The following is a 13,295-nucleotide window of genomic DNA, read 5'->3' as shown; positions in this document are numbered from 1 at the left end:
AGAAAACCATAATTCAAAAAGACCCATGCACCCCAATGTCCATTGCAGCTCTATTTACAATAGCCAGGACATGGAAGCAACCTAAATGTCCATCAACAGATGAATGGATAAAGGAGATGTGGTACATATATACAATGGAATATTACTCAGCCATAAAGAGAAACGAAATTGAGTTATCTGTACTGAGGTGGATGGATCTAGAGTCCGTCATACAGAGGGAAGTAAGTGAGAAAGAGAAAAACCAATACCATATGCTAACGCATATATATGGAATCTAAAAAAACGGTACCGATTAACCTAGTGGCTGGGCAGGAATTAAGACACAGACGTAGAGAACGGACTTGAGGACACAGGGGACGAAGGGGAAGCTGGGACAAAGTGAGAGAGTGGCACGGACATATATACACTACCAAATGTAAAATGGATGGCTAGTGGGAAGCTGCTGCATAGCACAGGGAGATCAGCTCGGTGCTTTGTGACCACCTAGAGGGATGGGATAGGGAGGGTGGGAGGGAGTCTCAAGAGGGAGGGGATAGGGGGATATATGTATACATATAGCTGATTCATTTTGTTGTACAGCAAAAACTAACACAACGTTTTAAAGCAATTATACTCCAATAAAGACGTGAAAAAAAAAACTGGATAGGCTTTTATCACACAAAACCCTGAAGTCAGATATTTTGTTGAACTAAATTGGTCTTGCCCTTGATATAAAAACGCTTAGAATCCATCACCAGAAAGAACAGCACAGCCTTCTGTTTCTCAAAAACATGGGGCTACAAGGCATGCACACAGGGCACGGGACACACGGCGACATTTTTTGCTTTGCCTCTTGTTGTTTCTTGCTTATCGAAGCTGAATACTACATTGATAAAGGGGACTATAAGCCAAAACAGAAACAAACAAAAAACAAACACGTGACTCTGTGGCCTTCCTAGGGAGAGACATACTCGTGAAACAAAGTCCTTCTTGCATGTTCAGAATGGAAAATTCAGAGTATCACAACTGTACCGCGAATCCCATTTTTGTACGACAAGCAAGGTCAACATGGGCAGAGCACAGGGAGGGACCACAGATTCCCTATTCAAAGCACTGCCTAAAAGGTGGTAACAAGTTCCATCTGCTTGCTTTCCTGCATAGCCTGGCCTCAATGAAACAATGAAAAGGTCTGGCCCTGGGAAGAGATCCTTGCCTCAGTGGTTCTCTGCCTTTGCTCTGGCCCATATACCTGAGTGACAGGGATCCAGGACACACTGGTGAACCTGAGAGGCTTACTACGGAGTCGGAGGAGGGGCTCTAAGGTCGGGAGAGACAAAGAGAAGAGGGGCTGCCGACGGTCTCAAGTCTGAAGGTTCTGTGTGGTTTCTAAAAGCCCCCCCTCCTCTCCATGATGCCGATACACGCATGAGTCCCGTCCCTCGAAGATGCCAGAACCATGCAGCCCCATTTTATAGATGTGAAAACTAAGGTCCAGAAAGGAGACGTGATTGGAGAGTTAATGAAAGAGCTGAGTCAACTCTGGGCCTCTGGACTCTTGAGTTCATGCACCTCCCACTACCCAGAGCCTTGTACATAACTGTCTGTCAACAAACATTTAATAAATAAATGAAATAAGGACTCAGTGTTTGCGTTCATTGGACAAAATAATCGCCTGAGTTACTGCAATGGTTCATATCATGGGGTCCCTGGATCCCCAGTAGAACTCAAAGTTACTGATGGGAGTGGGAAGGTGGTAACTAGTTTTAGGACCTCAGAAGGCCCAATAGGTCTAACAGCTTATCTAAGAAACGGCTGCCCAGGCTGCTTACAACATCGAGTTTCTCTACTTTGGGCTGGAATTAGATCAACTAGATTTGCTGATGCTGGTTCTCTCAAGTCAACCAGGAGTTCTGACTGCAAGTCTAATGTGTTTCTGAGTAATAAAAATGGGCATATGAAGTCTTCCTAGCTACACACAATCTGTTTCAGAGACCATTTGTCAAAAGATGGAGCTAGGGAGAGGGGAAATCATTTTAAAAGGCTCTCTCAAGGCAAAATGCTGGTGACTGTGGGTTCTCTGGACGGGTCAGGGCCCAGCCTCAGGTGCCTGTAGACGTGACTTCCTGCCTGTGTATTTCTCTTGGTATTTTATATAAAATACTGACTTCAGGTTTAAATCTGGACCCTATAGATAACTTACCATTCTTTGCAGAAAAAAAATCAACACTTAATCAAATCTCGTCACTCCCAAGCCCACCAGCACCCCTCCACCGTGAGGGCCACTGCTTGACCCTGCCTTGGGCAGACATTACAACCAAATACTGATCAGACTCAGGCCAAAAGTAGGGCACGAATGGGGCCAACAGGGACAGAAAGCCCTGACTTCCTACCCCTATGTGAGAAGGAACACTGTGTCCCATACAGACCAAAAGAAGAACTGATTTTATTGTTAACGATAACTATTTCACAGCAATTTATGTTATTTTTATATACCATTTTATGTATTTTATATCTATGGTAAATATATACTATCTATTATATTTATTTTCACATATGCTGTCACATATCATTTTCACATATATAGTGTTAGGTACATAGTAAGCATTCAATAAATGCAAGTTCACTGAGTCCCTTTAAAGATGTTACAGCAAAAACTAAAATCAGTTAAGGGCATACAATTAATAACAGATAATGAATTGAAGAGTCTTCAGCAATGATGAAGAAAATTCAGACTACAGCAAAGTGAGCTTGGGAAGGTTTTTTCTTGATATGAAGAGGGAAAATACATTGGTCCAACCATTTTTATTTCCATATCATTTGGTCTCCATGGACACCATCTAACTTCTCTTCTGACAGAAAAAAAAACTCACTGACAATATCATATGTCACTGTTAAATACTTTAATGCTTTACATAAAACAGCTATGCTGTGTTTAATTCCTTACCATTATTATTTTCTCTCAGAACAAGTAAAATCCCTTCTTGCTGAAAATTCTATAAGAGAAAGTCAGTGCTTAATCCACAGTCATGATTCCCTGGCTTTTCAAAAGTTAAGAATAATCTGATAAAATTCTGAAAGTGAATGCCTTACACATTTGTAGATTGCTATAACTTACGCAACCTTCTTTCATAACAGTATCTCATTTGTTCCCCAAAGCAACCCTATCAGATATACAGTTAAGTATTATTATCACCTTCCATAGCACTCACCCCTAAAGGTAATTACTGTCTTTATTTTTTAGCTGGGTATTGTCAGCTCACCAACTAGAATGCAATCTCCCCAGAGGGTAAAGAAACTGTCTTCCTGTTCCCAGTTGAACCCACAGAACGTAGCACTGTGTCTGGGGCATAGTGAATGTTCTAGGAATAGTTATTAAATGAATAAACTCCCTTATCTGCTTTAAGCCTTTTTTGGTATAAAGAACATAATAGAACCATGTCCCAGATACCCCATTTAGAGTTCAGTGGTCTGTTCTCTATCAAAAGGAAACTGTGTAAAAATGCTCTAAAAACAAGGAAGCTTATATGCCATAATACTAAGAATAAAAGTACAGTGTCCTTGGAAACATGAGAAAATCGATGCATGTCAAACATCCAAATGTTAAACATCCAAAGTTTCAAATTTTCCACTACTAGGTTTAAACATGTTTAACTAGCTTTGGTATACGGAATATTTGCCTAATAAAGCAGGAAAGGAGAGGAAGAGAAAAGCTGGGTCATGGTTCACTGAGCTGTCAGGACTTTTGTTTGCCATAATTGCCTTCCAATTTAACCACAAACGCTTACTTTTGATTATGATGACATTTTTACAGGTAGGTAAGTCTGAAATATGCAGTTATCTCTAACTTTTGAAGGTCAAAAGAAGAAAAAACCCGACTCATTGAGAATAAAGTATGTAAATGTTTAATATTAAGAATCAGTTACGAATCATAACAGACAAGAACCCGGATCTAAGAGGCCAAAATCTAACTTCTTACACAACAGGCTAAGTTATAAATTATAATCATTCACTAATTACAGTGAAATTCTGGACTCTGCCCCGTCAATCAATAGATTTTTCAAGGTTACCCCTTAAAATTACCAGGTTAAGTCCTAAATATTCCATCTGCTGAACTTTCCTTAGAAAACACAAGCTTTTCCAGGATTTCACCCTTTCCCTCTCCAAGGAAGGAATGAATGGGGGGGCGGGTGAGAAAACTAGAAAATCCTGAATCTGTGTGCATGAAGTTAAACAGGGGTCCCCCTCCAGGTCGTGGCAAGGAGCGTGCATCTGCCTAACATCAAGACCATCCACCTTTCCCATTCAGTCTGTCACCAGGCCCCTGTCTGCACCTGCCCCTAAGCACCAAAAAGCGTAGGCTGCTAAATCCCAATGTTATCTGCAGTCGGTCTGAAACTAATAAATGAATGCAGGCTTGACAGCAACCTTGGTGATTCCTGAAAATCCACAACAGGAAATGTAACTATCCTTCACCCTCCCTCGCCATTCATCAAGAGCAGACCGAGTCACAGCAACTGGGAGGCCAGTGGCAGAAGGCAAATGCCAGCACTTTTCCTCAAGTAGGAAGCTTCTGCGTTTTCTTAACCAAGGACAGGGCGCGCTACCCGTTGCCCACACTGCAGGGAGGAGGCTGAAGAGGGAGGGAGCAGGTAAAATGTCCCCAAGTTCCAAACACTATACTCTGGGGGCAAAAACGACTGAAAGGCACGCCGCTCGCATGTGGCAACCTCGACTGCTAGTGCCAGGGGTCACATTCACAGCGATGACCAGCGGTCCTGCTTACACCGACTGACCTCAGCGCCTCGCCTGGTGCCCGGAAGGCTGTTTCCGCGCCCGGCTCGGGCTGCCAGCCTCCTTTCCGCTTCTCCCCCTCTAAAGGGGTAAGGGGGTGAGGGCGGCCCACGCAGCCACACCTGGGGCCCAAACAGAGATGCCGGCGCGTCCCAGGAGGGGGATGAGCTGCATCCTGAAACCCTCTGAACTTGGAAAGGCTGCCCGAGCCCTCTCGGGGCCGGCTTCCAGGCCGTAGGACCCCGAGCGGGCGGGCGCCACGATCGGCCACGACTGGCATCGCTCGGTGGGCGAGCCCGGCCCGCGAGGCGGAAAGGAAGTGGCTGCCGCGGCTTTGCACCAACCACGTTCGGCCGGCGGGCGAATGCCACTCGGCGCCCCGAGCGGGGTCGGAGGGCGCGGGGCGGGCACTCCCGTCCCCACCCCGCCGCCGCCGGCGCCCCGGGACCCCCAGGGGACGCCGGCCCCGGGCCTGCCAGCAGGGCGCCGCTCGGTCCCCGGAGGCTCCCCGCCCCCACCTCGCCCGCTCCGTAGCCAAGGCGGGTCAGGCCCAGCGCGCGAGTACGGCCCGGGGGCGCCCGCGGGGACCCGGAGGCGCCCGGCGCTAGGCCGCGGCCGGGCCGCTGACCCCTGGGCGCGGCGCCCTCCCGGGACGCGCCGCCCGAGCCCCCCGCGCGCCGGGACAAGTGCAGTGACAAAGCCCCAGGGCAAGGCCGGGCGCTGGCCGGCGGGAAGGAGGACGCGGCGTGCCTCCCGGGCGGTGGCGGCAGCGGCCCAGCCCCCAGGAAGCCGGGCGCGCCGGCCAGGCCCCGCGCGCAGCTCCGCTCCGAGCCCGCCCGCCGGCCCCGGCCGCTGGCACCCGACGCCCGCGACTCTTCCCCGAGCCCGGCGGGCGGGCGAGCCCCGGGACCGCCGCCGGGCGCCCCATCAAGTTTCCTTTGGCCGCGGCGGGAGGCGCCTCTCCCGGCCCGGGCGCGGGGCGCAGGCTGAGGGTGGACTGCGGGTTCCTGCCTATTTACGCCAGAGGCTGCCTGGAGAGAGGCACCGCCGCCGGGCAAGGAGAAGGACCCGCTCCCCTCCTTCGGACCTGGTGGCGACGGCCTCCGTAAACATACACACGCACACACATGCACGCGAGAATTTTGTTTGAAAAGGAGGCCCGACTCCAGCGGACCTGCACCCCCCAACACACCACCTGGGGCGCAGAATCACACAGAGTAGGTCTGTGTCCATGGAGCCACCTCTCCGCATCTGCAAATCCAAAAGTGAAATTAAACCTCCACCAACCTCCTCCTCCTCCTCCTCCTCCTCCTCCTCCTCCTCCTCCTCCTCGCAGCCTCAGCAGCCCCAGTAGCAGCAGCAACAGCAGCAGAACCTGCTTCCCCTAAAATCAGATGATCCATAACAGCGCCGACTGTTCCTCCAAAAATCAGTATTAATATTTATGAACCTCAGCATTTTCCGTCTGCAAAACATCGTGTCAAACCATCAGGACGCGCGCACACACATATCCCCTCCAGTCCTCATAAACATGCCCTCGAGAAAAACACACACGCACAGTCGCAACTATTATTTGAAAAATGTTACCTCTCAGTGTGCTTTTTCACGCTATCAATACAATTCCGCAAGGCTTAAGTGTTGCTAGGATGTGTGAAATGGAAATGAAAGCCCGTCAGTTGAATAATCGCAGGAACAAAACTAAAAGTTACTCCCCGGCTTGCCTGAGAACAGTCCAGATCGAAAGCAAAACAAGGAGAGGAAACTGCGAAGCGCTGAGGCTGGAAATCCCCCCACCCCCCCGCCCTCCTGGTGCCTCGCTCCCTCCCTCCCTCCGTCCCTCGCTCGCTCCCCCCTCCGCCCTCCTCCCTCCGCCCTTCCTCCCCAGTGTTTGTTTCAAGCTTGTGCAACTGGGAGGTGGAGGCGGAGGGAGGGCGCGAGCTGCCCGGCCTGGAGGTGCGGAAGTTCGCCGCCGCTGTTCATTGGCAGGCAGCGCCGCTTTCATCATTTCTCAGAAAAGTCAATTTCATTTTCACTTACCCACGTCGCGGCAGCGGGAGCAACAAGCGGCTGCGCGTGAGTCTGCTGCTCGCACACTCGGGCGCTCACACTCGAGTGGGGGTCCGGGGGGTGGGGTACGGGGCGCGAGCTTGGGTTCCGGCCGTGTGCTGGCGGCGGTAGGAGGGGACAGCAGGTACCTACCTGACTCTCCATCCTAAGGGTCACCTGAAGGTAGGGACGGAGGGAGGAGGAGGGCGTGTCGGGGAGGCAGAGCTCTTGCCATGCAGTTGGTGGGGCAGGTGTCAGCGGTGTTTAGAGCCTGTTTTCTGAGGGAGTAAAAATTCACTTTCTAACACTGCCCACTTCCAAGGAATACAAGGAGCAATTAACTGACGAGAGAGCATTACTCAGATATTAGTGCAATAACTGGGCCAAGTAACGCATCCTTAACTTTATTTGAACCCTCATCAGTAGCTGAGTGTGTAACCACTTGAAGGGTAGCTGTCATCGGGGACACCGCCTGGAGCTCCGTCTGGGGGCGAAAAGGAAGGCCTTTCTCTAGTAAGTCACCAGCAGCGTCCTCCCAGACTTGAGTGTGCAACAGAAGTTCCCTCCCTGCAGGATGAGACGGGCAAGGGTGAGAGCTAATTTTCCTGAAAGATGTCTTAATGTGGCTGTTCCAGGAGAGGGGTTTTATACTGTAGTACATGCAGCTAGGTTCAAATCTGGCCTCTTTAACTTACTAGCTGGGCATCCCCAGTCAAGTTGATTAACCTAACGCCTCAGTATTCAATGCCTTGAAATGGGGATGAGTGAGAGAATGCAAGAATACAGGGGCAGCACCTGTCACCTTCAAGGTGTGTTAGCTCAAACTAATACAGTTCACTTGGGACCTGCCGCTTTTTGGGGTCCCTTGTTTTAAAGTATAGATTCTCACCGGGTTATACCTGTTTCTTCCCCCACATGCAGTTTCATGGGCCTTCTCCCAAACTTCTCTCCCCGACACAGAAAGTCCCTTCCTGAGAGGCCAGGGCTACATATATGTAAACACTTTTCTAAAAACATAGCTCCAACACCCTCTTTGTCACAGAAGTATTGAGTTCTATGGACTGGAAAAAGAAAAGTATCTCAGTGCTTTTGGGGAGGAGAGCTGAGGGTTTAGGCTTCTGTTTTGTGGCCGTGGTCTCAAAAATAGATTTCCCATGCACCATTATTTCTTATCCCCTCATAGAATACTATTTGACCCAGCCAGCCACTTTCTTATTTCATAAAGCAATGACAATTATAGGTGATTACAGTAACTGTATACAAACTCTGTAGGACAGTTGTCACTCTTTACCACCCATGGGCCCAAGTTAAAAACCCAGTAGTCGGTGTTTTTCTTCCCCCCAACACACATCCAGTCAGTAGTATCCTACTGACCTGTTGATGCGGATCCCGAATCTCTCTGGGCCTGGCCTCTCCTCCATCCCCTTTGCATCGCCTTTATTCAGCTATGGCAGTGGCCTCAGAACTGGGCTTCTTAACTCGGGCTCATCCAGGTTAACAGCCAAGTTAAGCAGAAAATCAACTTCAGGTGAAGCACAATTCCAATCCTTACTCCATCCCTCAAAAATCTCTCCACAGCCTTCAGAATAAAGTCCATGTTATTTGACAAGACATAAAAAGCCCATTATAATCCGGCACCAAACTTCTTTTCCAGCCCCATCTCCTGCTACTTTGCCTCACAAGCTCTACACCCCTCCCTTGTCAACCCCGCTTCCACTCCTTCTGGTAAAACAACAGAGCCATCCTCTTGTTCGTTGTTTTATCCTTAGTATGGTGTCCAGCACAGAGGCACTCCACTACTTTTAATTAATAGTTACTTGCCCTGGGTTCTCAAAAAATATTTTAGACTTTATCAGAGTATTTTTAATATAAATGTAATCGATATTTATTGTGAAGAATGCAGGAAGTACAGAAAAGTTGAAAAGAAAATATGACACCTGCAATCTTACCAGTAAGGAATAGACCTGGTGGTATTTTTATGTATTTCCTTCTAGTAGTTTTTTTTTTTTTTTTTTTTGGCTCCACCACGCAGTATGCAGGGCTCTTAGTTCCCTGACCACGAATTGAACCTGTGCCCCATGCAGTGGAAGCACGGAGTCTTAACCACTGGACTACCAGAGAAGTCCCTCTAGTAATTTTTCTAAAGGGCCATTTCCAGTCCTGATCTGCTCAGCGTCTCTGTATCACTTAATGATTCCCATCATACTGCCTGATGCCTATGTGACATCCTTCTCCTGTTTTATTTCTCGGCTGGCTCCTCTTCTGCTGCCAGCCTCCTAAATTATGGTGTTTCTAGATACTCTGTCCTCACCCCTCCTATTTTCTCATTCTACAAGCTTTCTCTTTGAGTGCTGTCACCCACATCCAAAGCTTCAGATATCACTATTTGGTGATAACTCCATAATCTATAATTTCTAAGCTCTGGATGCATTTATTCTAGATGTTCCTCGGGTACGACAAATTATTTATGTCCAAAAAACTAAACTCATAACATCTTTCCCCACCACCTTGTATTTGTCACTTCATTAACCAGCCAGGAAACTGGGAGGCATCACCAACTCCCACCTTTCCTGAGCCCCTGGAGCTCCCTGGGCATGGGTATCGTTTCCAATTTCCAGGCCCCTAAACTCATAAAACATAGACTGAATTTCATTCTGTTCTTATGTGCTTGAAGATATGTAAATATGACCCCAAAATCTACTATGTATTGATATACATTATCAAGAAATATTTTAGCCCTTTGATGAGATGCATACAGTCATAAATCTCTGTGGAAAACGGGTCAGTATAGCAAAATATAACCTTTTTGAAAGTTTCTGGAAAAAATAGCCTTTGCCATACCAAAGAAATCTGACCAAACACCTGGTCTAAAGCAACAGATGTTGTTTGAGCAGTGTAGTATATTGAAACTAGAGTGAGCTCCTGAGTGAGGCATGTTTATGTTTCACCTGCAAAATGGAACATCCTAGGACCATCTACCTGGATGCATCAGAACTCATTTCTTTTCAAGGGAGTCGAGAAAGGACAGTGATTACTTGGCCATGCAGCAATTGACCTCTCCATGATTGAAACTTAAAGATACATTCAAGGTTGGCCCCTCTCAAATGGGTTTTTAATTTATTTTTCTAATAAATGAGAATAGTTTGATAAATAATTATTCAAGCAATAATTCTTTATTGAGTCAAGTAATAATAATTTATTGAATCATTTATTGAGTCAAGTAATAACCATTTATTGAATGCCCAAGAACTTTTCTCGTGAACAAAACAAATGAAAATCTCTGCCTTCCAAGAAGTTTTCTTACAGTCTAGTAAATTGGAATGTTAATTTCCATTGTATCATCCTAGTAATGACTCAGACATCACCTCCATCTATAATCGCAGTCTTTACAACTGTACGTTAAAGTTATGAATGTAGAATATGATGGCATGCTCACTAAAGGGTTAAGTATTTATAGCTGTGATTAAATCAGTGCCCCCCTCATCAGTCTGTCAGTTGATGCCCTAATTTTCCCCACAGTATCTATGGTACCACTTCGGTCCTGGCCACCAAGGCTCTCTTCCATGCTGCTGTAATTTAGCAGAGGTTATAAAATCATGGAAAATGAGTGTTCCACACTTGCCAGAGCAGTTGGCCAATACAAAGCAAAGAATATCATTGTGAAGTCCACACTGAATAAATATACAGCCACATTAGATTGCAGTTGAAACAGAACTGCAAAGATGTTGAAAAAGCCATCAATCAAAGTTCAGGGACCATAGGCATCAAGTTGGAGAAATTCTTATCTATTACCTCATGTAACAGTTTCTTCCATTTTAGTAGAAACTCTAAAATGAGGTGCATTTTGTTGCAATTATTCTCTGAAAATAATGAATTTAAATTGAGTAATATATTGCCCAATCCTTAGTAATAAATATTAATTTTGTCCTGTTCTTCTGATGAAGTAAGGGAAGAAATACTCTTTAAAAGTGCCAGGATGTTTGTGTGTGTGTGTATGTGTGTGTGTGTGTATGGGGTTAGAGAGGGAGAGAGAGATGAGTGAATTTTTCTCGTCCAAAAGGAAGGCTTTCAACTTTGAAAACTTCAAAAATTTTTTTTTTGCTATAATTTCTCTGTCTCATCCCAAATGGATTTGAAATATTCATTATTTCTCTAAAGTAATGAACTATAAAGTAGTGCTTTTAAAGTCAGAAGGAAAAAGTGCCTATAGCCTTGCCTTGAGATTCTTTAGAAAAAATTACTATAATAGTTTCAAGTATTAAAAATATTTTAGGGACTTTGCTGGTGGCGCAGTGGTTAAGAATCTGCCTGCCAATGCAGGGGACACAGATTCGAGCCCTGGTCCAGGAACATCCCACACGCCACGGAGCAACTAAGCCTGTGCGCCACAACTACTGAGCCTGCGCTCTAGAGCCCATGAGCCACAACTACTGAGCCTGCATGCCACAACTACTGAAGCCCGTGCACCTAGAGCCTGTGCTCCACAACAAGGGAATCCACTGCAATGAGAAGCCCGCGAACCGCAATGAAGAGTAGCCCCTGCTCGCCCCAACTAGAGAAAGTCCATGCACAGCAACGAAGACCCAAAGCAGCCAAAAATAAATAAATAAAAAATTTAAAAATTTTTAAATAAATTTCCAGTTTGTAACATAAATTCAGCAAACCACATAATTCACTGAATCCGAATATTTGAAGAATTTTTGTTACAGCTTCCACCATTTCCCTATAAGTTCCTCATTCACAGCATGTGAACCTTGATGATGTTCAGTCTGTTCTCTTTGTCCCCAAACTTCTGAGCATTTTGAATAACACACCTTATCCTATTAGAAAATGTTTGGAAGTTTGCCAATCAGAAAGACAGAAGAGTCAGAAAACAAAGGACTGACAGTATTTTTAAATACTCCTACTTCCTCAGAAAGTTTCATCTCCACTCCATCCAAAAGGTGCACGACAATTCACACGTACACCTCTCGGCGCTGCCTCCTTCTCCTGAGATGCAACTCCAAGACATTTCCTAGCCGTGCTCCTGACAAGCCGGTAAGAACAAGGCAAGACCAACCCCTGCTCTCCTGGAGCTTACATTCTAGTGGGGGTGATGTCAACAGACAGACAAACCAAGAAAATAGTTACAGATTTGTATCCGTGTTCTGAGGGAAACAAACGCGACTTTGTATAGAAAATACTGGGGGATCTAGGTGGTCAAGGAAGGTTTCTCAAGGAGAAAATGACATTTAAGCCAAAACTTGGAGGAGAGGAGACTGTATTCCTTTCCTGGGGCTGCCATAACACAGTACCACAAGCCAGGTGGCGGAAGTAACAGCAACGCATTGCCTCACAGTTCTGGAAGCTGGAAGTCCAAGATCAAGGTGTCCACAGGGTTGACTCCTTCTGAGGGTTATGGGGGAAAGATCTGTTCCTTGCCCCCTGGTTTCTGGTGGTTGGCCAGCAATCCTGGGCATTCTTTGGCTTGTAGCAGCATCACTCCGTCTCTGCCTTCATCTTCACATGGTGTTCTCCCTGGATGTGTGTCTGTATCCAAATTTCCTCGTTTTATAGGGACACTAGTCTTATTGGATGAGGGGCCCACCATACTCCAATATGATCTCATCTTAATTCATTACATCTGCAAAGACAATCTGAGGTACTGGGGGATTAGGATTTCAATATATGAATTTTGAGGGGGACACACTTCAACACGTAATGGATATCAATTGTGTGATGAAGCCCCGAGAGCCAGGGGCAAGATTGAAGACAAAGGCCCTGAAAAGCAAAAGGGTCTGGCATATTCTGGAAACCAAAAGAAGGTGAATGTGACTTAAGAGTTCTGAATGAGGGTAAGAAGGACACAGGCAGGTGGGCAGGGGCCAGAACAAGAACTTTGGATTTTATTCTAAGATCAATGGGAAGATTTTGAAGGGTTCTGTGGTTTTAAAAGGTCACGCTATAAATTTCCCAACTGTCTCCTCAACATCAATGAAATGCAAGGATTTCTTAATTTGTGGATTTCTCAGAAGAATTTGTAAGTGTTCTTGCACTGACCTCTCAGTTCACATGATGACTTTGTTGAGGAAACAATGCATGGGGGATATTTTGAAACAGTTTAATCTTCTTTTTCATTTCTTTTTGGTATTCCTAAGGTATTTCTTTAACTTTCTTTCTGATTTTCATCTCCACAAATAAATGAAGTAAATTTTTACTTCATTCTTTTTACCCTATCCCCATAAAAACTTCCCTTAAAAAAAAAAAAGAAGACATATTCAACTGTGGATTCCAGGCACATGCTATTTTCCTCAGACTGTTTTGAGTGAATGATGATAATTTTCAGAGATTGTGTCACCACAAAATCAACATTCATTCCAAAATTTAATGGTTTCAAATGTATTTCTTTTTTTGATTTCTAAAAATTTTCAAATTTCTTTTCCATCAGAAACCCCTTGTGTGTAATAAATAGTTTCCACAAAACTGAATTTTTGTTGGCA

At 45.8% G+C, this 13,295-nt stretch overlaps 1 protein-coding gene across 1 annotated transcript in view; it reads right to left on the bottom strand.

The window, feature by feature from the left end:
• IRF2 (interferon regulatory factor 2) overlaps positions 1-6,412 on the bottom strand; it is a gene marked incomplete at its 3' end in the record, with an annotated part of 86,883 nt that extends 80,471 nt beyond the window's left edge. Inside the window, exon 1 of the mRNA XM_079726537.1 lies at positions 6,358-6,412. The remainder of the gene's footprint in view (positions 1-6,357) is intronic.
• Between the last annotated feature and the right edge of the window lie 6,883 nt (positions 6,413-13,295).

Source organism: Hyperoodon ampullatus (assembly GCF_949752795.1).
Source record: "Hyperoodon ampullatus genome assembly, chromosome: 20".
Taxonomy (NCBI): Eukaryota; Metazoa; Chordata; class Mammalia; order Artiodactyla; family Ziphiidae; genus Hyperoodon; species Hyperoodon ampullatus.
The sequence above is the reverse complement of the archived record's forward strand: the minus strand, read 5'-3'. Positions and strand labels throughout refer to the sequence as shown.